The 25425-nt window shown below is 46.3% G+C and overlaps 1 long non-coding RNA gene across 1 annotated transcript in view; it reads left to right on the top strand.

Moving 5' to 3' along the window:
- Positions 1-1396: 1396 nt before the first annotated feature.
- LOC138280786 (uncharacterized) overlaps positions 1397-25425 on the top strand; it is a 43409-nt gene continuing 19380 nt past the window's right edge. The window contains exons 1-2 of the long non-coding RNA XR_011200882.1: positions 1397-1530; positions 9986-10090. This is a non-coding gene — a long non-coding RNA (uncharacterized lncRNA). The remainder of the gene's footprint in view (positions 1531-9985; positions 10091-25425) is intronic.

The raw sequence follows: 25425 nt of genomic DNA, 5'->3' as shown, positions 1-25425 counted from the left end.
ATACCTCTCATAGTTTACCACTACATAGAGAACTTACATTTGATTAAAAAATGATTATATATGGTGCAATATTTATAGTCCTGTTCTTTGGCTGCCACTAGCCCAGAGAAATTAGCTAAAGGACTAGACAAAATACATTTCAGACCCTTCTTAGGTGTCGCTTTAGAGTGTCCGCATGGCAACCCCCTGAAGTGATAAGCCATTTGAATGAGGACGAGAGCGGCACTGGGAGTGAGTGGAGCATCCTTTTAAAGAGCAAACAGTGATTGATACGTGGTTATTGTAGGCATCGGACCCTCTACAAGGTAAAATTGAAATCCCAAATATCCAAAAGCAAATATTCTTAGCGGAATTCTTACCCAGAGGCAAGACATTCGGCACATAAGTCTGGCCCGCTCCAGGATTGAGAATCTAGGAGAGCCATGAAGAAGCATGGATGGGCCAAAAAGAATAATGGCGTTTCCCAGTGTCTCTTAGGTGGCAGAGACCTGGGTCAGGGCATGCTGGATGGGCTTGTAGGGGGATGAGCTTCCTACTCTACCTACCGCTGATGTCGTGCCTACTAACTATAACTGTATTTCTGAGGGTTTGTTCATATGTACTTTATCACTTATGGTCTGTGCCTCATCCTTATTTATCTGAGCTTCAGTCTCCTTTCTCTTGGCTTTACAATGCTCTCCCACCTACCTCACACTGCTTCCTCCTGTCTCTCCCACTTATCTCCGTAATGCTCTCTCTGCTTCATTGTCTCCCTTCACTCTAATTTATTCCCCCCTCTTTCTGCCGCGCACTTCTCTCTCTCTCTGCCTCGCTGCCATACTTACAAAAAAAGTACGACAGAGGATGAGAGATCTCTTTCGAGGGTGCTCTTATTGTCATTTTCTGGGGCTTGATTTGTTTAAATGGAAGAGAAATTGTTTTGCAAAATAGATAGTTTGATTAAGATTGTGGAACACTTTATTTAACTTAATTTGTTCCGTTGTGATGGCACAACGTCCTTTAATTTCTTTACGATAGCCTGTAGATTTTTATTTATGAAGCTGATATTGAATCCACCAGAATTGTGAATTATTTTAACTAATGAAAATCATTGGTCAATATTCTGAAAGAAAGTAATTCCACTCACCCAGAAGTCAGTAGATTGTAAGTGATATATTAATACTGCGTGCATGATCAATATAATATATTGACACGCCTTTGAAGCTTAACATAAACAATACAAAGTAACCAGAAAACAAGCACATTAAAATGTAACAATCATTAACAACAAGTTGTTGACAAGTCTGACCTCTGCAACCCTAACATTGATTGATATTTAAAGTCTGTGTCTTTCTTTACCTTGCTATTATCAAAAATGTACTTTTTTTCTGAATTATGAACAATTTCAGCATTAATATGACTGGACTGGAAGACCGGTTTCCGCTGAAAGCATTGGTTCCGCTTTTCCGGGCAAACCTAGTAATAAGCAGTAGCAGACCTTTTGAAGAGGAGGGATGGTCTGATATTTCCATTGGGGCACTACATTTCCAGGTATGGACTTCACCACAAAGTATTTTTCACAAATTAATGTAATAGTCCCAAAACTCGTTCTCTGCCCATTACATACAAAGATAATGAGGTTCTCCTTACATGTGGCCTGGGATATGTGTGTGTGTTTTCCTACCTTGGACCTATAGATGCCAAAGGTAGTGATAACGCGTCCAGCCCTTATAAATTACCTGTACCTGGACACGTTGGAGGTCGGTGAATCTTTTAACCAAGTCGGGCTCTCCTCATCCTAGAATAGTCGGGTCACTCAGATCAATAATCAATAACTATTGCAATCGGTAATCAATACTCAATTAATAGATCATTATAGCACATCAGAAATCAATAACAGTTGGTATTTCGGCGCACCATGACCTTTCAGTCATGAATAATCACACCAGTTTATTAAAAGTTAGTGAATTTATTTCCCTATATTAACAAAGCTAACACAATGTATATAAGTCTCAAAACCAAATGATATATGTAGATGAACATTGCTAGCTGTCCATAGCGGCGGAAGAAACGTAATCTACGCAAAATCCGAATAATGATACACTCAGTTATGGCAATGCAAATCACTAATATGACTAACTGTATTTGACTAATTTCATACATTGGTCAGCATAACAAGATTTCAAATTAACATGGTGCATCGAATGAATACCTCAACTAACCTCTAATTAGCATTGGCATGTGGGATTTCATGCAAAACGAATTTAGTCAACACAAATTTGGAAACTTCTAACTTGGGCCCTATCAAAATAGCCGTTGGTACCTAAAAGGAAAAACACAATGCATAATACATTTATCCTTTCATATTTACCAAATACAAACAGCATTCAAGAAAAGACTTCGTCCCTCAGGTACCGGTTCGATCAGCATGGGGCAGATTTCAAAGGGGCAAAATTAAGGGCAAGCTTCCTTGCAGCGGCAAGAAGAATGGGGCAAAGTTACTTCATGGGCAAGACGGGGCAAATCAAAGTTAAAGTCTCTAGGGTGAGAATTCTTAAAGTCTCTTTCTCTCCGCTAGAGAGAAGGGCATCAGGGTGTCGTTCAAAATGGAGTCTGGCGCCTGGCTTCAAATTGGCATCAAGGAAAATGGTTGACTTCTCTTTGTCCAGTGGGTTTAAGTAAGAAACATTCCAAATTCTGCAGGGTCTTCCATTGGAGGGTTCATAGGTTGGCTTCAAATTTGTCCAATGAAAATTGTCTTTTTACTAGCTCTCATTTATGCATACATTGTCCTTGGAGCCTTGGAACACAAGTTGTAACATGGTTTGCCAATTATTTTACTATCTGTACCTTCATTGTCCGCACCTGCAGACTGAACTTGTATCAAAGGGGATGAAACCGGCCTAGTACGAAACCTTGGAGATAAGTGTATTAGTCATCTCTGCTGGAAAAATACAACTTCAAGCAAGAATATATGTTTCATTAGTTCAAGGAAAAGCCACGCAGTTAGAATTTGAGACCAGGCAACTAGGCCAAAGCCTCTACTAAATTTAAGCTAAGCAAAACAGTTTCAAATAAGAAATCATGGCCTACATTTGCAATTATGACGGATTACTACATTTTCAATTCTTCATGATTAATAAAGCTCGTTTATAATGATGGCGAACTACCCCAAGGGCACAATTTCCCTTGTACATTATTTTCTTTACTAAAATCACGCTACATTATACGCTTTTGATTACGTGATATGTATGAATATACGTTGGACCCTCTTTTCTGCGTCATCAGTAGTGATAATTCAGGGTGGTGGGGAGAATCTGGCCGATTACAAGTTAGCCATTGAGGGTCCACTAAGAAATTAGTAGTTATTTGGAGAATCAGTTATGGTGGATGCATTTTACCTGGTAATGCTTGGCTGTGTACTGGACTTTCACACAGATATTTGAAATTTGATCCCATCGGGGTCCATAATTATGATGGTGGTGATGGTAATTGTTGTTATAACACATTTACAAGTAAAGCATATTAGTTTATCTACATATTAGCATATTTGAACTGTCTGTTGCAAACACTCTTTTGAAAAAGGTATTGTATATAATAATATCAGGAGATTATTTTGATCGGTTTTCAACTGCTATAGAGAGGTTCTGGTCCTGATAGTAAGAGGAAATGAGTTCCAGGCGGAGGGATGCTAATAGTTTAGAGGACCAGAATGTAGATGCCATGTACGGTGGCTGGGGTGAGGTTAGACGTTTCTGGCAAATTTGTAAAGTATCCTCTTTTTGGCAGAAAGCCAGCTTCCCTCTTAACACTATTGAGACGTGGAGATAAGTCTAGAGAGATAATATAGGGTTCTGGTGGTGAATGCATTTATGCATTGCCAATTTTGGGCATGTGGTTTTAGGTGGTTGCAGGTAGTGAGCACTGGCACTCAATTGTGGGGAAAAAGACTTAGGTCTACATTATGACTTTGCCAGTAATTACCGCCTACCACCGTGGCAATGGCCCCCAAAAGACCGTCACTGCGGCTAACATCCATCCACCATATAATGACCACAGCCAGATTTCTGCCACAAGAAGGGCAGATATATGGATGTAGCCATGCTGGTGGATGGCGTTAAGGTGGCGCTGCTACAACCAGCAGCACCACGGCAGTAGACCACTGCCAGCCTGATTATGAAAAATATTATGGCCTGGCGGTGTTCTGCAGGCGGGCAATGCTGCCGGTAGCAGCGCCCGTACCGTATTCTGCCGGAATACCCCCTAGATCCAGGGAAGTTGGTTTTCAGACAGGGGAGTGGGATGGAGGGTGTTGTGTGTGTGTGTATGGGAGTGTGTGCATGAGTGTGTGAGTGTGTGGTGAATGCAAATGTATGTGTAGTGTTGTTTGAGTGCGTGTATGCATGTGGGAGAATGCGTGTATGAATGGATATGTGAATGCATGTCTGCGTGTCAGTGTGAATGTGGCACGGATGTGTGCATGGAAGAATGGATGAATGAGTGTGTGAATGTGTGTAGGCCTGTGTGAGTGAGTGTGTGTCTGCGTGGTGCGTGTCTGTGTGTGTGTGTTTAGGGGGGTGGAGGGTTGCAAAGGGGAGCATGGATGGAGGGGTGTCTGGGGAGGAGGGGGCCTCCTATCAGTGACAGGGAAGGAATTCCCTGTCACTGATAGGGCCTAACGACATGGTTTTTGTGGCATTATGAACGCATGAAAACCATGGCGGTAGGCAGGGTCAAAATGCCTGAGGTGGTACAATAGCGGCCACCGGGCTGGAGATTCTTATCTCTAGCCCGGTGGCTGCTACCGCCGTAGCGGTTGGAGTGGTACATTGTCGGGTTGGCTTCAGCCAACCTGCCAATATCATAATGTGGCGGTATGTACTGCCATCCTGTTGGTGGTACCACTGCCACATTGCCACTGACCGCCGGGGTCAAAATTACCCCCTTAATTTGCTTCAAAGGACTTTGAGCTTGAGCATGAGAGAGAAAAGTAACAAAGGGAGAAAGAAAGAGAAAGACAAAAAACAGTGACAGGAAGACAATAGGGATGAAAGAGAACCTGAACAAGTGAGATAAAGAGACAGGTAGTGTAGGGTGGTGGAAGAAAGAGATATGAACTGCAAACAAAACTAGGTAGCCTTAGTATTTGGCAACTCCAGCAATCAGCAGCACTGGTTACATGTGCCTAAGAAAAACATTGGACCACTGCAAACAAAGCACTACGTTGGTGCATCGAACAGTAAGTATGTGATGTAAATCTTGCTGGGAAGAAACACAGTGCTGAACGGCAGGTGAGAGCCGAGGAGTATGAGTCAGGTTTGTTTACGTGAGGCACGTACATGTAAGTTTGTGCTGTGTAGTGGGAAATGCTCCTGAGTTCAAGACTTTGTTAAGTCACCACTTTATCTAAAACTTCAGCTACACAGAAAGGGAAACACAGGAAAGTATTTTGTATATTTAAAACTAAATAACGTAGTACCATGCATGGGGACAGATATTGTGCTTCCTCACTAACATACTCAAACTCCAATAACCTTGAGCATCATTAACAGGCTAAGACCGTGAAAGAATACTGGGCGCATATATTTTGAAGCTTTTAGATAAAGTTAAACTGTCTTCTTTTCACTGTTTATTTTTTGTGCTTTTAGTGCCATTTTCTCAGTGTTTGCCAAACCTTGTGAAATCAGTGCTTATAAGTGGTTGTTTCGGTGCCTCTCCCCCAAAATAGACACAAACTGTGTTTCTCCAGTCAACATGATATTTTTACAGTGAGTGTTATAAAGCACATATTTAATTCAAAAGAGAAGCAATGCAGGGCATGTAGTGCCTTTCTGTTGAAGGTATGTCCAATTATTATGTTAGACTGTAATATGAACAGAAAGCCATTCCGTTGCACTATTACTAACAATCATATTTCATTACCCTGCCTCACATTTAAAAACCTTCAAAAAATTGAATTATATCAAAATTAATCTGCAGCCCTGCATAATAAGACACCTGAAATGTAATACCTTAAGCATGACCCCAATGCTTTTCTGCACCACATTATGGTAATGCTGCTTTTGTGTGGTCGGTCGTAGCTGTCAAATGTCCCCATGGCAAAAGTGTCACTTTAAATCAGCCCTGACCTTTCAACAGACATCACATTATATTCTGGGACTTGATTTTTTTTCTTTTAATATTGTAACTATGGGCTCAAAAACCCAAGTAGCAAAGTGCAGTTGGATAAAAAATTAGGATTAACTGAAGCTATCTCACAAAAAAATGGGGCACCTGGCAACTATGAATTTTGTTGGTATGTGGAAAGTCTTTTGTCATGCTTTCGCCACTACCCCATGTGCATGGTGACATCACCATTTTCATAAGTACATTTTACTACACCTTGCATTAAATGTTTAATGCTTGGTGTGTTGGGTAGGTGACCTGATAACAACATTCAGGCCCTTACTATGAGTGCGGCAGTCTTGAGACCTCCACACTCGCGATGGCGGTCGGACAACAGCCAAGTTGGAGGTCCAACTGCCATATTATAACCGTAGCGAAGCCGCCATGGTCGGACCACCAGCACCACCAGGTTGCCTCCAGTCGACAGCCTGGTGGTGGCAGCAGTCTTAATCCACCAGGGCAGCACTGCAAGCAGCGCTGCTCTGGGGACTACAAGTCCCCTCTCTGCTGTCTTTTGCCTGGCAGTTCCACCGCCATGCAAAGGCTGGCAGAGACAGGGTGCCGAGACCCAATGGGGTCCCCTGCACTGCCCATGCACTTGGCATGGGCAGTGCAGGGGTCTCCATGGACAGCCCTGTTACGCTTTCCACTGCTTGAATTACAGGCAGTGAAAAGCGTGACGGGTGTTGTCGCACCCAGCGTACTGCAACATTGCCGCCGGCACGATTATGAGCCAGCAACAATGTTGTGGGCACTTTCTCGCTGGGCCAGCGGGAAACTCATAATAGGGCCACCAGGTGGAAAGCCTCCACCGCCAGCCAAACTCTTAATAAGGCCCTCAGTGTTGTTAAAAAGGGGCCTAATGTATCAACGGGTTTTACCAATCCATGCCTGTGCATAAATGTATATTGGCCAAGATTGTTATATGTCAAGCTTTTACCAATCAGTCAACAAATTAAACACTGCTGAGAGATCAATTATGGTTATAATATTTCCAGGTTCACTACAGTCTATAAAATAATTAGATCAGACCTAAACCGTGCTTCTAAGCCCTGCACCTGTAATCCAAGAACATAAAACTGAAGGAAATAAAATGAACAAGAAACTGTGTTTTAGTGACATCCCTAAACAACAAAACTTGATGAGAATAATCTTAGACCAGTCTTCCTTGCTGCTACCTTGTATAACAAAGTTGCAATGTTTTGTCTCCTTCAAAAATAAATAAAAAAGACTCATTCTCACCTCCCCTTTTTTAAATGGCTTTTTAGTTTGTGGTTGTTCAGAAGTTTATCGGTATTTATATTTTTGCTCTTCTGAGGGCTGTTTTCCATATTAATGGGCTTTAAACAGTTATTACAGGTTGAAACATAAAACTGTATTCTACTGAAAGTCAAGTAGTCTCCACCCTGCTTACACTCCTAATTAACAGTGAGCACTAGGGGTAGAACAGTTGCCAGGTAAGAATCAAAAACTAAGCTGCGGTATTGTGAACTTTTTGCCCACATGTCCTAGCACCCAAGTCAAAACGTTACTTGTTGTATGTCTATGCCTTTATTGTTAGCACAGCCTTAGACAAAATAAAAGACTGAGGTCCTCATTACAACTTTGGCAGGCGGCAACCGCCACCCGCCAAGTTGTAACCGCCATGCGGCCGCACTCCCACAGTGGCCATTATGAGACCAAGTTTCCGCCCGTCGGCCCAGCGGGGATGTCGGCCGCAACATGGGAGCCGGCTCCAAATGGAGCCGGCGGTGTTACGGCCATGCGACGGGTGCAGTTGCACCCGGCGCGCTTTTCACTGTCTGTTGTGCAGACAGTGAAAAGCTGTGTGGGGCTGTGCCAGGGGGCCCCATAACTCCCCTTTCCGCCAGCCTTTCCATGGCGGTTCCTACCGCCATGAACAGGCTGGCGGAAAGGGGACTCGTAATACCCTAGGCAGCACTGCAAGCAGTGCTGCCCTGGCGGATTAAATCCGCCGGGACCACTGTGGCGGAAAACGGAAAACCACCGGTCTCGGTGGTGCGCCGCGGTCATAATACCCGACTTTGCACCGCCATCCTGTTGGTGGTGCAACCTTCAAAACAGCCCTGGCAGTCTTTGACCACCATGGTTGTAATGAGGGCCTGAGTGCCATTGCACTAATATCCAGTTTTTGGGTGATGATCTGGGTCCATACCATGGAAGAGCCTGACACTCTTATCCTCTCATATGGCTGAATGTAGTTTTTTAAATGCTAATAGCGAATAATGTCCCCTAATTGAGTGACTGACTTCAAACTCATTCCAATACCTGATCCACTCTTTCCTATTTTCTTGTAAAAACAATTACTAGTCGCAACTCACACCTCCAATCATCAATCTGGAATATTTAAAACAACTTGCAATTATGCAACTTAGGTACTAATGCCCTCTTGGACAAACCAGATGTTAGCTTTTCTTGTTTTATAATTTTGTAAAGCACTATTATATTGAATCCTTTTTAATGTTTACATCAAATCACTTGCCAGGTTACTGAAATCTCCAGGGAATTATTGCTGTCAGTTAAATTTCACAAGAATGAAAGAATTCCAGTATTTCGGCCAATTCTCTTTGTAATACAGCATTGCTTCAAAGCTGCTTTTGAGGTAAATTATAAATATTTTCATCAAGCTTTTTAACATCAGGATGCCACTGATTGATCAAATGTATTAATTCAATGGCCAAAATTTGAAAGGAGGAAGTAAAACGGAAGTGCTTTGATGTAATGGATGCATAGTTAATCAGGGAAGGACCAAACAATGGAGACGTATATAAGCACATAGCTGACACATTGGCCCCTCCAAATGTGGTCCTATAAGCTAGCCATGACTTCTTAAGTTATAGTGCTTTGCAATCTGCCACTCAGAATTTTGGTCGCAGCTTGCAAAGTTCTGTTGTCTTAAAAGGCCAGGGCAGATTGTATGTGTTTGACATTGCCATGTTTGCATTGCTGATACATAGGCAAAGTGTAGATCATCACTTGAAAATCATTCACTAAGCATTACCTGTTTTTCCAAGATACAAAATTCGGGTAATTATGAAGGTTGAGGTCTTCCCCCACGGTACCCTCAATATCAAAAGCGGTAAGGAAATGCCTAGAATTTAAAACAAATATCAGCAGAGAAGGATTTCCGTTCCCCTCCTTGGACCAGGTTCTTTAACTCTCCAGGTAGCTGTATATTATTCATTAATTCACAAATCGTTTGGAAATAGATATTGCTGACCTGCGGGGTTATATATTAAAATACTGACTTTGAAATTCTTCGTCTGAATGCGGTCTGCTTTGAGGCTCCAGTATTTAGAGTCTAGGTGAATAGAGGCTCTTCTGGGCCCTGTAACCAAATGGTGTTTGCCTGCTTTCCTGAAGAGACTAGCGAAGTAAAGTGCGCATGCGTAGTACAGGCTGCTTGATATTTCCAAAATAGCACCTCAGAGCCAGCTGGAAAGTTGAACAAAAGTATTATTGATAGCAAAGGCAATTTGCTCCGATCATATCGTTTCTGTAATGTTTTATGCTGTAAATGCTAATTGCTGGTGTTCAGTATGCACTTGAGTTCGCAGACCACTACCTATCCCGTGCAAATAGGAAGCATCAGAGAAATCCCATTTGTAGAGGAGTCACATCAGCAAAAACAGAACAGCAGTGGATAGTTCTGAAGTTTGGGATACAGCAGTTTTCATTTTCTAAATGATATAAAGCATCCGTAAGCTTCATGTTATATAGTTTTGAAATCAATGTATATTTTGCAGAGAAGTTTGCTATTGGTTTTAAATGGTCAGATTTAAAATTGTTAGAATCATTCTCTCACTTTTATACTTTTCAGGTTCTAAGTAAGCATACCCGACGTCAAATAATGTGTACTGCTCAACAGACTGGGGAGCAAAACAGTACATTTTTGCAGGTGCTGGATTCTTGTAAAGATGTAAAGGTCAGTATAGATGCTTGTTGTTAGGAGTTTTGCAAATCCCTAAAATATGTCTTACAGAGTGCAGTGATACAGGTGCGCCATTTTCAGTTCACCTATCCATATGGCCCTGAAAGAGTCATTAATCAGAGCATACTTATTATTTATTCCCTTACAGTAATTATGGTTGAACACAAGCTTGTGGTTAAACGGACACACCCATTTTTAATCTTTAAATCAAAGATTTAGAGATAATTTATTAAAACTTGACATTGTTACATTTGTTCTTTGTAATCATTGTCCGTGTTCTATTGTGGTATATTTGGCTACACAACCAGAAAACACAAATACATTCTACAAGACTGTGCTATTGAATATCGAATGCAAGAGTATTCTGGCACACAAATATCGTGGACATAATATCATGGGCAAAATATATGTATTTATATATTCACTTAAAAAAAATGATACAGGGACGTTATAGTCAGGTTCTGAATTTTCTCATACAAAAACATCGAAATTCAGCAGTTATAGTTAGAATTCTTCCTAGTAACTATAACTCACACCCTTGCCATGCACAGTTTTTGTATTAATAATTTGATTGGAAATGTTGATGTGATAATATTAAAGATGCCATACAAGATCTCATCAATTATATAATATGTGGAGTAATTAGCTGTGCATGTTGAAGGCGTGAGTTATAGTTATCATAGGGCACAACTTATAATTATTTGAAAGAACTCTAACTATAACTGTTGAATTTCAATGGTTTTGTATGAGTAAATTCAGAACATGCCCATGACGCCCCTGTAACCTTTCTTTTTTTCAGAGAATTTCTATCTTTTATTAACGTAAAGTAATTTAAATTACTATACATTATTCCAACCCCGCCCCCACCGCCGAAGGTGCAATGCCTGGCCAGCACGTATAACAACGATACCCTATGCCACGCATGGCCTTTGGCCATGCACAGCGCAGGTTGGCCACAGGACCTGTCTCTGTGAGTTGGTGCGTGAGTGTCTGAATGGGTCTTAAAGTGGGTGTGTGAGTCTATGAGTGTGTCTGAGTGGGTGCATGAGTGTGTGTGTGAGTAGGCGCTTGAGTGCAGGTATGAATGAATGAATTAGCATATGAATGAGTCTGTTTTTTCTTTCAAAGATTTCCATACTTATGAATATTTTGCAAATAATTTGTGAAAATGATGAAAATTCAGAAATTACCACGCAAGATGACAAAATATAATTTGCACATCTATATCCCAACCCTGGGGTCAGGGTACCTTTACCCTGACCCTGTATGTCACTTTCAATTTGGATTTTCACCCCTGGGGACAGTGTCCCATGAAATAAAATTGCAGCTGCAACTTTCTAGTCAGGTTGCGGTCATCCAATTCCAACTCTTCTTTTCGCATGCGCATTTGTGAACATTTATGAATTTTCACGAATTATTCGCGAGCCCAGATACGCAAATTTGGATTTTGTTTAATTTCTCATAAACTACTATATGGACTTACACGAAATAAGTGAAAGCATAATCTGCATACTGGAAGTTATCTTTCTGCCAAATGTGGTGTATTTCAGTCCAGTGCTTTGGGCTATAGTCATGTCTAAAGGTCCTATGATAATTAACATGGGAAACACAACACACCTTTTTTCACCCACTTTCCTCGGCCCCTGCTTGAGGGATCACCCCAATATTTTCGAAATGCAACAGGAATCATAAGGGCACTTTTTTGGATAATTTTGTGAAGATTTGTCAAATGGTGCAAAGATTTAGGCAAGTAAAAAAATACTTTTCCTATGTGAACATGGTCCGAACTATAACTACCTAGTGGCTACTGCCACTGGGTAATATATATATATATATATATATATATATATATATATATATATATATATATATATATATATATATATTAGAAATGGGGTCTTTGGTTGGCAGCCAGGTTACCCCCTGTCCAAGCTAGGACACTCACTCTAGTCAGGGTAAAGGAGAATCACCCTCAGCTAACCCCCTTGGTAGCTTGGCACGAGCAGTAGGCTTAACTTCAGAGTGCTAGGTGTAAAGTATTTTTAACAACACACACAGTCACTTAATGAAAACACTACAAAATGACACAACACAAATTAAGAAAAATAAAGAATATTTATCTAAACTGAACAAGACCAAAACGACAAAAATCCACAATACGCAAGTCAAGTTATCACTAAAAATGTAAAAAGTCTTCATGTAATTTTAAACACACACTAACACTGTTAGCATGAAAATGTACCTTGGGTGCATCAAAAATAACCCCACACGGGTGAGTGTGCGTCAAAAAGGGCTTGTGATGCGTCAATTGCACTCACTAGCGAGACCTTGCATCGTTTCTCTATTAGTCGGGTCGGCATGCGTCGTTTCTTCGCTCAACAGGAGAGCAATGCGTTGATCCGGTGAGCACTCGCGGGTCCGGGCAGGCCCTGCATTGTTTTTACACGTCCAGCGGTGTGTGCGTTGGAAATCCAGACGCACGATGATCCAAAAACCACACACCGCGGGTTGCGATCTCACCAGCCTCCGTCAGTGATGCTGAGCGTTGTTTCTCCAGCCCCGGGTGTCGATCTTTGGGTTGCGTTGCAGGCGAGCCTCGGTTTTCAGCCGCAAAGTCGGCGGTGTGTCGATTTTTCAGCTGCAGATCGGAGTCGCGTCAATCTTTTCCCCACACAGCATTCTGTGCATGGATTTCTCACTCTTGGGCTGCAATCTTCTCTTTTCAGGGTCTCAGGAACTGGATGGGCACCACTAGGCAAAGTAGGAGTCGCTCCAGAGACTCCAGGTGCTAGCAAAGAGAAGCCTTTGCTGTCCCTGAGACTTCAAACAACAGGAGGCAAGCTCTAAATCAGGCCCTTGGAGACCTTCACAAGATGGAAGGCACAGAAAGTCCAGTCTTTGCCCTCTTACTCTGGCAGAAGTAGCAACTGCAGGATAGCTCCACAAAACACAGTCACAGGCAGGGCAGGTCTTCTTCCTCAGCTCTTCAGCTCTTCTCCAGGCAGAGGTTCCTCTTGGTTTCCAGAAGTGTTCTATAGTCTGTGCGTTTGGGTGCCCTTCTTATACCCATTTTCTCCTTTGAAGTAGGCCTACTTCAAAGCAAAGTGTCTCTTGATTATGAAATCCTGCCTTGCCCAGGCCAGGCCCCAGACGCTCAATAGCGGATTGGAGACTGCAGTGTATGAGGGCAGGCACATCCCTTTCAGGTGTGAGTGACCACTCCTCCCCTCCCTCCTAGCACAGATGGCTCATCAGGAAATGCAGACTACACCCCAGCTCCCTTTGTGTCACTGTCTAGTGTGAGGTGCAACCAGCCCAACTGTCAAACTGACCCAGAGAGGGAATCCACAAACAGGCAGAGTCACAGAAATGGTATAAGCAAGAAAATGCTCACTTTCTAAAAGTGGCATTTTCAAAGACACAATCTTAAAATCAACATTACTAAAAGATGTATTTTTAAATTGTGAGCTCAGAGACCCCAAACTTCACATGTCCTCCCACTCCAAAAGGGAATCTACACTTTTATCATATTTAAAGGTAGCCCCCATGTTAACCTCTGAGAGGGACAGGCCTTGCAACAGTGAAAAACGAATTTAGCAGTATTTCACTGTCAGGACATATAAAACACATTACTATATGGCCTACGTTAACCATACACTGCACCCTGCCCTTAGGGCTACCCAGTGCCTACCTTAGGTGTGTCCTACATGTAAGAAAAGTGAAGGTGTAGGCCTGGCAAGTGGGTACACTTGCCAAGTCGAACTTACACAGTTAAAAACTGCACACACATGTTTACAGAGCTACTTATGTGGGTGGCCAACCAGTGCTGCATGCCCACTAGCAGCATTTGGTTTACAGGCCCTGGGCACCTCCAGTGCACTTTACTAAGGACTTAATAGTAAATCAAATATGCCAATTGTTAGACCAGACAGCCTTAGGGTGGTCACCCCTAACTTTTTGCCTGCCTCCCTCCACTTTTTGGACACTGTTTTTGCTGGTTTTTAGACTCTGCGCACTTTACCACTGCTAACCAGTGCTAAAGTGCATATGCTCTCTCCCTTAAAACATGGTAACCTTGAATCATACCTGATTGGACTATTTAATTTACTTATAAGTCCCTAGTAATGTGCACTCTATGTGCACAGGGCCTGTAGATTAAATGCTACTAGTGGGCCTGCAGCACTGGTTGTGCCACCCACTTAAGTAGCCTCTTTTCCTTGTCTCAGGCTTGCCATTGCAAGGCCTGTGTGTGCAGTTTCACTGTCACCTCGACTTGGCATTTAAAAGTTCTTGCCAAGCCTAAACCTCTCCTTTCTCCACATATAAGTCACCTCTAATGTGTGCCCTAGGTAACCCCTAGAGCAGGGTGCTGTGTGGGTGAAAGGCAGGACATGTACCTGTGTGATTTACATGTCCTGGTAGTATAAAACTCCTACATTCGTTTTTGCACTACTGTGAGGCCTGCTCCCTTCACAGGCTAACATTGGGGCTGCCCTCATACAGTATTGAAGTAGTAGCTGCTGATCTGAAAGGAGTAGGAAGGTCATATTTAGTATGGCCAGAATGGTAATATAAAATCCTGCTGACTGGTGAAGTTGGATTTGATATTACTATTCTAGAAATGCCACTTTTAGAAAGTGAGCATTTCTTTGCACTTAAATCTTTCTGTGCCTTACAATCCACGTCTGGCTGGGCTTAGTTGACAGCTCCTTGTGCATTCACTCAGACACACCCCAAACACAGGGTCCTCAGCCTCACTTGCATACATCTGCATTTTGAATGGGTCTTCCTGGGCTGGGAGGGTGGAGGGCCTGCTCTCACACAAAGGACTGCCACACCCCCTACTGGGACGCTGGCAGACAAGATTGAACTGAAAGGGGACCTGGTGCACTTCTTAGCCACTCTTTGAAGTCTCCCCCACTTCAAAGGCACATTTGGGTATAAAACAGGGCCTCTGCCCTACCTCATCAGATACTTGCTGGAGAAGAAACCTGAACCAGAACCTGCATCCTGCCAAGAAGAACTGCCTGGCTGCCTAAAGGACTCACCTGACTGCTTTCTACAAAGGACTGCTGCCTTGCTGTTGCCCTGCTGCCTTGCTGAACTCTTGTCTGGCTGTAAAAGTGCTCTCCAAGGGCTTGGATAGAGCTTGCCTCCTGTTCCCTGAAGTCTCAGGACCCAAAAGACTTATCTTTTTCACTTGAACGCTTCGTGCGCCGACATTTTCGACGCACAGCTTGTTCCGCGGCGAGAAAAATGCCGCACACCGAAACTGATCGACGCGATGCCTTCGGGACGACCGGAACTTTGACGCACGGCCTCGCAAGGACAACGCCGCCCGACCTCCAGAGGAGAAATCGACGCGACGCCTGCTGTGAGAGCAAAACTTCGATGCACTGCCCCGCAGAACGACGCGCAGCCGGTAAACAAGCAGGAGAATCCACGCACAGACCCAGGACATCTGGTAATCCCTGCGATCCACAGAAAGAGACTGTCCGCGCGCCGGAAAACGACGCACGACTTCCCCGCATGAAAAATAACGACGCAAGTCCGTGTGTCCTGGGTTGAAATCGACACACACACCCTTTTTCCACATATCTCTTCTTCTGTGGCCCTCTGAGGAGATTTTCCACTCCAAACCAGGTACTTTGTGCTTGAAAGAGACTTTCTTTGCTTTTTAAAGACTTAAGACACTTTATATCACTTTTCATTGATATTTCTACAATTTCACACTGCATCTTTATTCGTTTTGACCTACAATTATCCTGATAAATATTATATATTTTTCTAAACACTGTGTGGTGCATTTTTGTGGTGCTATATGGTGGTATTGTATGATTTATTGCACAAATACTTTACACATTGCCTTCTAAGTTAAGCCTGACTGCTCGTGCCAAGCTACCAGAGGTGGGCACAGGATAATCTTGGATTGTGTGTGATTTACCCTGACTAGAGTGAGGGCTTTTGCTTGGACAGGGGGTAACCTGACTGCCAACCAAAAACCCCATTTCTAACATTGTTGATCAGCGGTGAGGATAGGACTTGTATTTGTGCAGTGACATACAATAGCTAAGTATTTCACTACCTACCCACAGTTGAAGGTCAACTTGATTTCTATCTCTTTTTGCAAATTCGTTTTTTCCTGACAATTTTCAAAAACTAAATCCTCACTCAACATGTCTCTGACTGGGTCTCAGATAGGAGACTTTGACCTAGTCCTGTTGGATACATATACGGTCAAATAACTAAAAGGATTCTGCAGGGCAATGAGGGTACCCACCCAAGGGGCCTCCAAAAAGGAGGACTTTCAAGTGGCGCTGAGGGCCTGGGCAGAAGCCCATTTAGAAGAGGATGATGAGGAAGAGGAGCCAGAAAATGGCCCCTCAGAGGATTTGTTGCTATCTGTGGATGGTGTTACCACTGCAATTGTGCCCCCTTCCAGACCAGGGAACAGTGTCTTTGTGCAAAGCCTGACCACAGAGGAAAGGAGAGAGGAAAGGGAGTTCCAATTGCAAATGGCAAAACTGAAAATTGAGGCTCAACAGGAGGAAAGAAGGGCAGAGAGAGAAGCCAAGCAAGCTGAGGCTGAAAAAGCAGCCAAACAAATTGAAGCTGAAAGAGCTGAAACTGCAGCTGAGAGAGCCTTGGCTGAAAAGAAACTGTTATTGGCTCATGAACTGAGTCTCAAGGAGCTGGATCTCAAGGCAAAGCTGTCTGAATCCGGCAATAATGGTGGCAGCATACTCACAGGACCTGCTGGAGAAAAGAAGGTTCGTATACCCAAAAATGTGGTGCCCAGTTTTGTGATGGGAGATGACATAGATAAATGGTTAGCTGCTTATGAAGTTGCACTAAGGGCTCATGAGGTTCCTGAAGGACTATGGGGGGTAGCTATGTGGGGCTATGTGCCGCCATTGGGGAGGGACACACTTCTCACATTGGATCAACCTGATCAAAACACATACCCACTTCAGAAAGCCACTTTACTTGCCAAGTTTGGGCTGACCCCTGAGGGATACCGTCAGAGGTTCAGGGACAGCACCAAACAAACCACACAAACATGGGTAGATTTCTTTGACTTTTCCAGTAAGGCACTGAATGGATGGGTGCGGGGCAACAAAGTAGATGATTATAAAGGGTTATATGACTTGATTCTGAGAGAACATATGCTTAATACTACTTTTACAGAGTTGCGCCAGCACTTAGTGGATAGTAAGCTGACTGATCCCAGGAAGCTTGCTGAAGATGCGGACCTCTGGGTTAGCACCAGAGTGTCCAAGAAGGTACCTGAGGGGGGACACCCACAAAGGTGGTCAGGGTTCCCAACAGAATAAAGAGGGGGGAGATAAACTTACAGATAAGGAACTCTCCAAAGGCCCCCAAAAGAATTCCCAGGGAGGGGGTGGCAACAATTCCTTTTCCAGATTTGGTAAAAAGCCAGGGACATATGATAGGTCAGGGAAGTCCAACCCCAAATGCATGGAGTGTTACCAGTATGGTCACTATAAAGGCGACCCCCAGTGCTCCAAGAGAGCACCGTCCACTACCGGACAGACACCTGGGTTGACTAGTGTAGCGCTCGGGGGGGAGATGGACCCAGATAGCTTTGGGGAACAGGTAGAGATTTCCCTAGTGTCCCTGGGAGAAGGAGAAATGGTGCCCAAAGCCCACATGCCCCAAAATACTTCCAAGTACAGGCAGTGGGTCACCATTGATGGGCAGAAGGTGGAGGCTCTGCGTGACACAGGAGCCAGTATGACTACTATCAAGAGTCAGCTGGTGTCAACAGAGCAGATAGTCCCTAATACATTCCACCAGGTCATAGTCGCTGACAATCGTGAGAGTACCCTACCGGTGGCTCTGGTTCCCTTTGAGTGGGGGGGTCTCTGGTACTCTGAAAGTAGCTGTGAGTCCTGCCATGTCTGTAGATTGTCTGTTAGGCAATGATCTTGAGCATACTGCTTGGAAAGAAGTGGAGCTCAGATCTCACCTGGAGATGTTAGGGTTACCTGAGTGGGTCTGCATGAGCACGTGGTCCATGGCTGACCGACAGGGAAGTCAAGGGCGTCTGGAGCCTGGAACAATGGCCCAGAGAACTGCCAAGAGGAGAGGCAAGGTGCAAGGGAAACTGGTCCCAGAAATTCCCACAGTGGTTGACGGGGCTCCTGAGGAGGAAGCTCCCGAACCAACAGGGGAAGACATTGCCACCCTAGGTGACCTACCTGAGCTTGCTGGTTGGCAAGTTGAGGGTGGACCCACCAGGGAGGTATTCTGCAAGGCGCTTAAAGAATGTCCCACTCTAGAGGGTCTGAGGAAGCAAGCCTCAAACCAGGCAGCAGGTGAAGCCTCTGGCGATCACCACATATATTGGGAGAATGATCTCCTCTACTGTGAGCCTAAGGTTCCGGCCTTTGGGGCAGCGCATGCGCTGGTGGTCCACCAGTGTTACCGAACCTTCCTACTGGGTCTGGCTCACGACATTCCCCTGGCAGGACATTTGGGGCAAGGCAAGACCTTTGACAGGCTTGTCACCCACTTTTATTGGCCCAGAATGAGGACAAACTCAGATAAGTTCTGTAGATCTTGTCCTACCTGCCAGGCCAGTGGTAAAGTAGGAAAAAGGGTTAAAACCCCCCTGATCCCACTTCCTGTCATTGACACCCCCTTTGAAATGGTGGGCATAGAAATTGTTGGTCCATTGGACCCCAAAACTGCCTCAGGCAACAGGTTCATCCTGGTTTTGGTGGACCATGCCACCCGTTACCCAGAGGCAATCCCTCTGAGGACCGTAACTGCACCGGTGGTGACCAGAACTTTGATGGGGATATTTACCCGTGTGGGATTCCCGAAGGAGATAGTGTCTGACAGAGGCACTAACGTCATGTCTGCATATATGAAGTCTCTGTGGGATGCGTGTGGTGTAACCTACAAGTTCACCACACCCTATCACCCCCAATCTAATGGTCTTGTGGAGAGATTCAACAAGACCTTGAAAGGCATAATTGGTGGCCACCCTGAGGCCATGAGGTGTAAGTGGGACGTCCTCTTACCATGCCTTCTCTTTGCTTACAGAGAGGTCCCCCAGAGGGGGGTGGGGTTCAGTCCCTTTGAGCTTCTCTATGGGTACCCTGTCAGGGGACCCTTAAGCATTGTCAAGGAGGGGTTGGAGAAAGCTCCAAAGGCACCCCCTCAGGATGTGGTCAGCTACATGTTGGCCCTCCGCAACCAGATGACCCGCTTCTGGAAAGAGGCCCAAAGTAACCTTGAGGCCAGTCAAGAGGTAATGAAACGCTGGTATGACCAGAAGGCCACCCTGGTAGAGTTTCAACCTGGAGACAAAGTGTGGGTAATGGAGCCAGTAGAGCCTAGAGCTCTCCAGGACCGCTGGTCTGGCCCATTTGAAGTAAAGGAGCGAAAAGGGGAGGCCACTTACCTAGTGGACCTCCAAACCCCTAGGAACCCCCTAAGGGTGCTCCATGTCAACAGACTAAAAGCTCATTTTGAGAGGTCTGAGGTCAACATGCTTCTGGTCACAGATGAAGGAATGGAAGAAGAGAGTGAACCTCTCCCCGACCTCCTCTCTGCCCAAGAAGGTGATGGGTCAGTGAAAGGGGACATTCTCTCTGACTCCCTGACTCTAAACCAGAAAGGAGACTGCTATGTGCTTTTGGAGCAGTTTTCCCCCCTGTTCTCCCTTACTCCTGGACTGACCCACCTCTGTGTTCATGACATTGACACCGGTGACAGTCTCCCTGTGAAGATCAAAATTTACAGGTTATCGGATAAGGTGAAAGCCAGCGTCAAGGAGGAGGTCTCCAAGATGTTAGCTTTAAGGGTTATTGAGAAATCCAGTAGTCCCTGGGCCAGCCCAGTGGTGTTGGTCCCTAAGGCTACTGCCCCAGGTGCGAAGCCAGAACTCCGGTTCTGTGTGGACTACCGGGGTCTAAACTCAGTCACACGGACTGATGCTCACCCCATCCCCTGAGCTGATGAGCTAGTTGACACGCTGGGCGCTGCCAAGTTCCTGAGTACGTTTGATCTTACTTCAGGGTACTGGCAGATCGCCCTGACTGAGGGGGCTAAAGAGAGATCCGCATTTTCAACCCCTGATGGCCATTACCAGTTCCGGGTGATGCCATTTGGATTGAAAAATGCCCCGCTACCTTCCAACGGTTGGTTAACGGGGTCTTAGCTGGCAAGGACGCCTTCTGTGCAGCCTACCTAGATGACATAGCTGTCTACAGTCCCAGCTGGGAGGAACACCTGCTCCACCTCGAAGAGGTGCTTCAGGCCATGCAACAGGCAGGCCTGACCATCAAGGCTAGTAAGTGCCAGATTGGGCAGGGTTCCGTGGTGTACTTGGGACACCTAGTGGGTGGTGGCAAGGTGCAGCCACTCCAGGCCACGATTGAAACTATCAAGGTCTGGCAACCACCTAGAACTCAGACTGAGGTGAGAGCCTTTTTAGGCCTCACAGGATACTACCGCAAATTTGTCAAGGGCTATGGTACCATTGTGTCACCCTTGACAGAACTCACTTCCAAGAAACAAGCTAGGTTGGTGAATTGGACAGAGGCTTGTCAGAAAGCCTTTGACTCCCTGAAGGAAGCCATGTGCACGGCCCCTGTGCTCAAGGCCCCTGACTACTCCCAGGAATTTATCGTGCAGACAGACGCTTCAGAGCATGGCATAGGGGCGGTCCTAGCACAGCTAAATGAGGAGGGCCTAGACCAACCAGTAGTCTTTATTAGCAGAAGGCTATTACCACGGGAACAGAGGTGGAGTGCTATTGAAAGAGAAGCTTTTGCTGTGGTCTGGGCACTGAAGAAGCTAAGACCCTACCTGTTTGGGACTCACTTCCGGGTTCAGACAGACCACAGGCCCCTCAGATGGCTCATGCAGATGAGGGGTGAGAATCCAAAACTCTTGAGGTGGTCCATTTCCTTACAGGGGATGGACTTTATGGTGGAACATCGCCCCGGGTTGACCACGCCAATGCTGATGGTCTCTCCAGATACTTCCGCCTTAGCGATGAGAGCTCCCAGGAGGTCGGGTAGCTCTCCCCACTTTCAGCTGGGGGGGACACATGTTAGACCGGACAGGCTTAGGGTGGTCACCCCTAACTTTTTGCCTGCCTCCCTCCACTTTTTGGACACTGTTTTTGCTGGTTTTTAGACTCTGCGCACTTTAACACTGCTAACCAGTGCTAAAGTGCATATGCTCTCTCCCTTAAAACATGGTTACCTTGAATCATACCTGATTGGACTATTTAATTTACTTATAAGTCCCTAGTAATGTGCACTCTATGTGCCTAGGGCCTGTAGATTAAATGCTACTAGTGGGCCTGCAGCACTGGTTGTGCCACCCACTTAAGTAGCCCCTTTTCCTTGTCTCAGGCCTGCCATTGCAAGGCCTGTGTGTGCAGTTTCACTGTCACCTCGACTTGGCATTTAAAAGTACTTGCCAAGCCTAAACCTCTCCTTTCTCCACATATAAGTCACCTCTAATGTGTGCCCTAGGTAACCCCTAGAGCAGGGTGCTGTGTGGGTGAAAGGCAGGACATGTACCTGTGTAGTTTACATGTCTTTGTAGTGTAAAACTCCTAAATTCGTTTTTGCACTACTGTGAGGCCTGCTCCCTTCATAGGCTAACATTGGGGCTGCCCTCATACAGTATTGAAGTGGTAGCTGCTGATCTGAAAGGAGTAGGAAGGTCATATTTAGTATGGCCAGAATGGTAATATAAAATCCTGCTGACTGGTGAAGTTGGATTTGATATTACTATTCTAGAAATGCCACTTTTAGAAAGTGAGCATTTCTTTGCACTTAAATCTTTCTGTGCCTTACAATCCACGTCTGGCTGGGCTTAGTTGACATCTCCTTGTGCATTCACTCAGACACATCCCAAACACAGGGTACTCAGCCTCACTTGCATACATCTGCATTTTGAATGGGTCTTCCTGGGCTGGGAGGGTGGAGGGCCTGCTCTCACACAAAGGACTGCCACACCCCCTACTGGGACCCTGGCAGACAGGATTGAACTGAAAGGGGACCTGGTGCACTTCTTAGCCACTCTTTGAAGTCTCCCCCACTTCAAAGGCACATTTGGGTATAAAACAGGCCCTCTGCCCTACCTCATCAGACACTTGCTGGAGAAGAAACCTGAACCAGAACCTGCATCCTGCCAAGAAGAACTGCCTGGCTGCCTAAAGGACTCACCTGACTGCTTTCTACAAAGGACTGCTGCTTTGCTGTTGCCCTGCTGCCTTGCTGAACTCTTGTCTGGCTGTAAAAGTGCTCTCCAAGGGCTTGGAAAGAGCTTGCCTCCTGTTCCCTGAAGTCTCAGGACCAAAAAGACTTCTCTTTTTCACTTGGACGCTTCGTGCGCCGAAATTTTCGACGCACAGCTTGTTCCGTGGCGAGAAAAATGCCGCACACCGACGCTGATTGACGCGACGCCTTCGGGACGACCGGAACTTCGACGCATGGCCTCGCAAGGACAACGCCGCCCGACCTCCAGAGGAGAAATCGACGCAATGCCTGCCATGAGAGCGAAACTTCGACGCACAGTCCCGCAGAACGACGCGCAGCCGGTAAACAAGCAGGAGAATCCACGCACAGACCCGGGACATCTGGTAATCCCCGCGATCCACAGAAAGAGACTGTCCGCGCGCTGGAAAACGACGCACGACATCCCCGCGTGAAAAATAACAACGCAAGTCCATGTGTACTGGGGAGAAATCGACGCACACACCCTTTTTCCACGTATCTCTTCTTCTGTGGCCCTCTGAGGAGATTTTCCACTCCAAACCAGGTACTTTGTGCTTGAAAGAGACTTTGGGGGTCATTCTGACTTTGGCGGGCGGCGGAGGCCGCCCGCCAAAGTCCCGCCGGCAGAATACCGCTGCGCGGTCAAAAGACCGCTGCGGTAATTCTGAGTTTCCCGCTGGGCTGGCGGGCGACCGCCAGAAGGCCACCCGCCAGCCCAGCGGGAAACCCCCTTCCATGAGGATGCCGGCTCTGAATGGAGCCGGCGGAGTGGAAGGGGTGCGACGGGTGCAGTTGCACCCGTCGCGATTTTCAGTGTCTGCATGGCAGACACTGAAAATCTTGGTGGGGCCCTGTTAGGGGGCCCCTGCAGTGCCCATGCCATTGGCATGGGCACTGCAGGGGCCCCCAGGGGCCCCACGACACCCGTTACCGCCAGCCAGGTTCTGGCGGTCAAAACCGCCAGAACAAGGCTGGCGGTAAGGGGGTCGGAATCTCCATGGCGGCGCTGCTTGCAGCGCCGCCATGGAGGATTCCCTTGGGCAGCGGGAAACCGGCCGTACACCGCCGGTTTCCCGTATCTGACCGCGGCTGTACCGCCGCGGTCAGAATGCCATGGGAGCACCGCCAGCCTGTTGGCGGTGCTCCCGCGGTCGTTGGCCCTGGCGGTCCATGACCGCCAGGGTCAGAATGACCCCCTTTGTTTGCTTTTTAAAGACTTAAGACACTTTGGCCCTCATTACGACCCTGGCGGTATAGAACCGCCAGGGCCGCGGGACGCGGTGGCACCGCCGACAGGCCGGCGGTGCCCCGCGGGGCATTCTGACCGCGGCGGCTTAGCCGCGGTCAGTAAAGGGAAACCGGCGGTCTCCCGCCGGTTTCCCGCTGCCCCCAGGAATCCTCCAAGCCGGCGCAGCTTGCTGCGCCGGCTTGGGGATTCCGACTCCCCCTCCCGCCATCCAGTTCCTGGCGGTTCTCCCGCCGGGAACCGGATGGCGGGAGGGGGAGTCTCGGGGCCCCTGGGGGCCCCTGCAGTGCCCATGCCAATGGCATGGGCACTGCAGGGGCCCCCGTAAGAGGGCCCCTACAAGTATTTCACTGTCTGCTTGGCAGACAGTGAAATACGCGACGGGTGCAAATGCACCCGTCGCACCTTCCCACTCCGCCGGCTCGATTACGAGCCGGCATCCTCGTGGGAAGGTCGTTTTCCCCTGGGCTGGCGGGCGGCCTTTTGGCGGCCGCCCGCCAGCCCAGGGGAAAACTTGAAATACCCGCCGCGGTCTTTTGACCGCGGCGCGGTATTTTGGAGGGCGGAATTCTGGCGGGCGGCCTCCGCCGCCCGCCAGAATCAGAATGAGGGCCTTTATATCACTTTTCATTGATATTTCTACAATTTCACATTGCATCTTTATTACTTTTGACCTACAATTATCCTGATAAATATTATATATTTTTCTAAACACTGTGTGGTGCATTTTTGTGGTGCTATATGGTGGTATTGTATGATTTATTGCACAAATACTTTACACATTGCCTTCTAAGTTAAGCCTGACTGCTCGTGCCAAGCTACCAGAGGGTGGGCACAGGATAATCTTGGATTGTCTGTGACTTACCCTGACTAGAGTGAGGGCTTTTGCTTGGACAGGGGGTAACCTGACTGCCAACCAAAAACCCCATTTCTAACACCAATCATGGATAAACCAAATACATACACATTTTGTAAAGGAACACTTGAGCACCGGTTAGCAGTGGTAAAGTGCCCAGAGTAACAAAAACAGTAAAAACAGAGTCCAGCACACATCAACAACCTGGAAAACAGAGGCAAAGATTTAAGGGAGACCACGCCAAGGATGAAAAGTCTAACCATATAAATATATAAATATATATATATATATATATATAAAACAGTTGTCCTCAACAAAAGCACACTCGGAACTGGTCATTATGGAATGTAACTTCAGTCAGGAAGTATTGGCAGCCATCTTGGGACTTGGCTGAAACCGAGTCCCCCAAAAAAATGTAAAGACAAAAGAAAAGGAAGCAGGGTAGGAATACACTGACCCTCAAGCCTTGTTCTTGGGGTCCCAGAGGAACCCCGGTAGTGTAAAAAAGCATTTTTGGTGACAAAATAAAATGCAAGCTCGATCTCCCTCGCTTGTTTTAATTAGGTCAGCTCCTGGGCGCATGCTGTGCTTTTTTCAAAAACAGAGAGGGGGTTCACGGGCCCCCCTCCAAGGGCTTATTTATGCCCAAGGGAGGGCCATCTCCCTTGGGGTTAGTGTAAATATTAGGCTGGGCAGCCACATGGCTTCCCGCAGCCTGGGGTCTACCACCTCCTAGTGATAGAAAACATTAGTTATAATGGGTGGCTGCTACCCTCCCCCCCCCCCCAATGCCCAGAGACCACCACCTCGCTAGGGCTTAAAGATAAAAGTATGAAGGGAGCTGGTTGACCCCTCACACACCTGGTACCACAATCTCCCTGGGACAAAATAGTAGAACTATAAAGCTATAAAGGAGGGTCCTGTGGACCCCTGGGCCTAAGAGACTGCCACCTCCCTG

Source organism: Pleurodeles waltl, chromosome 2_2, assembly GCF_031143425.1.
Source record: "Pleurodeles waltl isolate 20211129_DDA chromosome 2_2, aPleWal1.hap1.20221129, whole genome shotgun sequence".
NCBI lineage: Eukaryota > Metazoa > Chordata > Amphibia > Caudata > Salamandridae > Pleurodeles > Pleurodeles waltl.
Note: the sequence above shows the minus strand (reverse complement) of the source record. Positions and strands in the feature narration are given on the sequence as shown.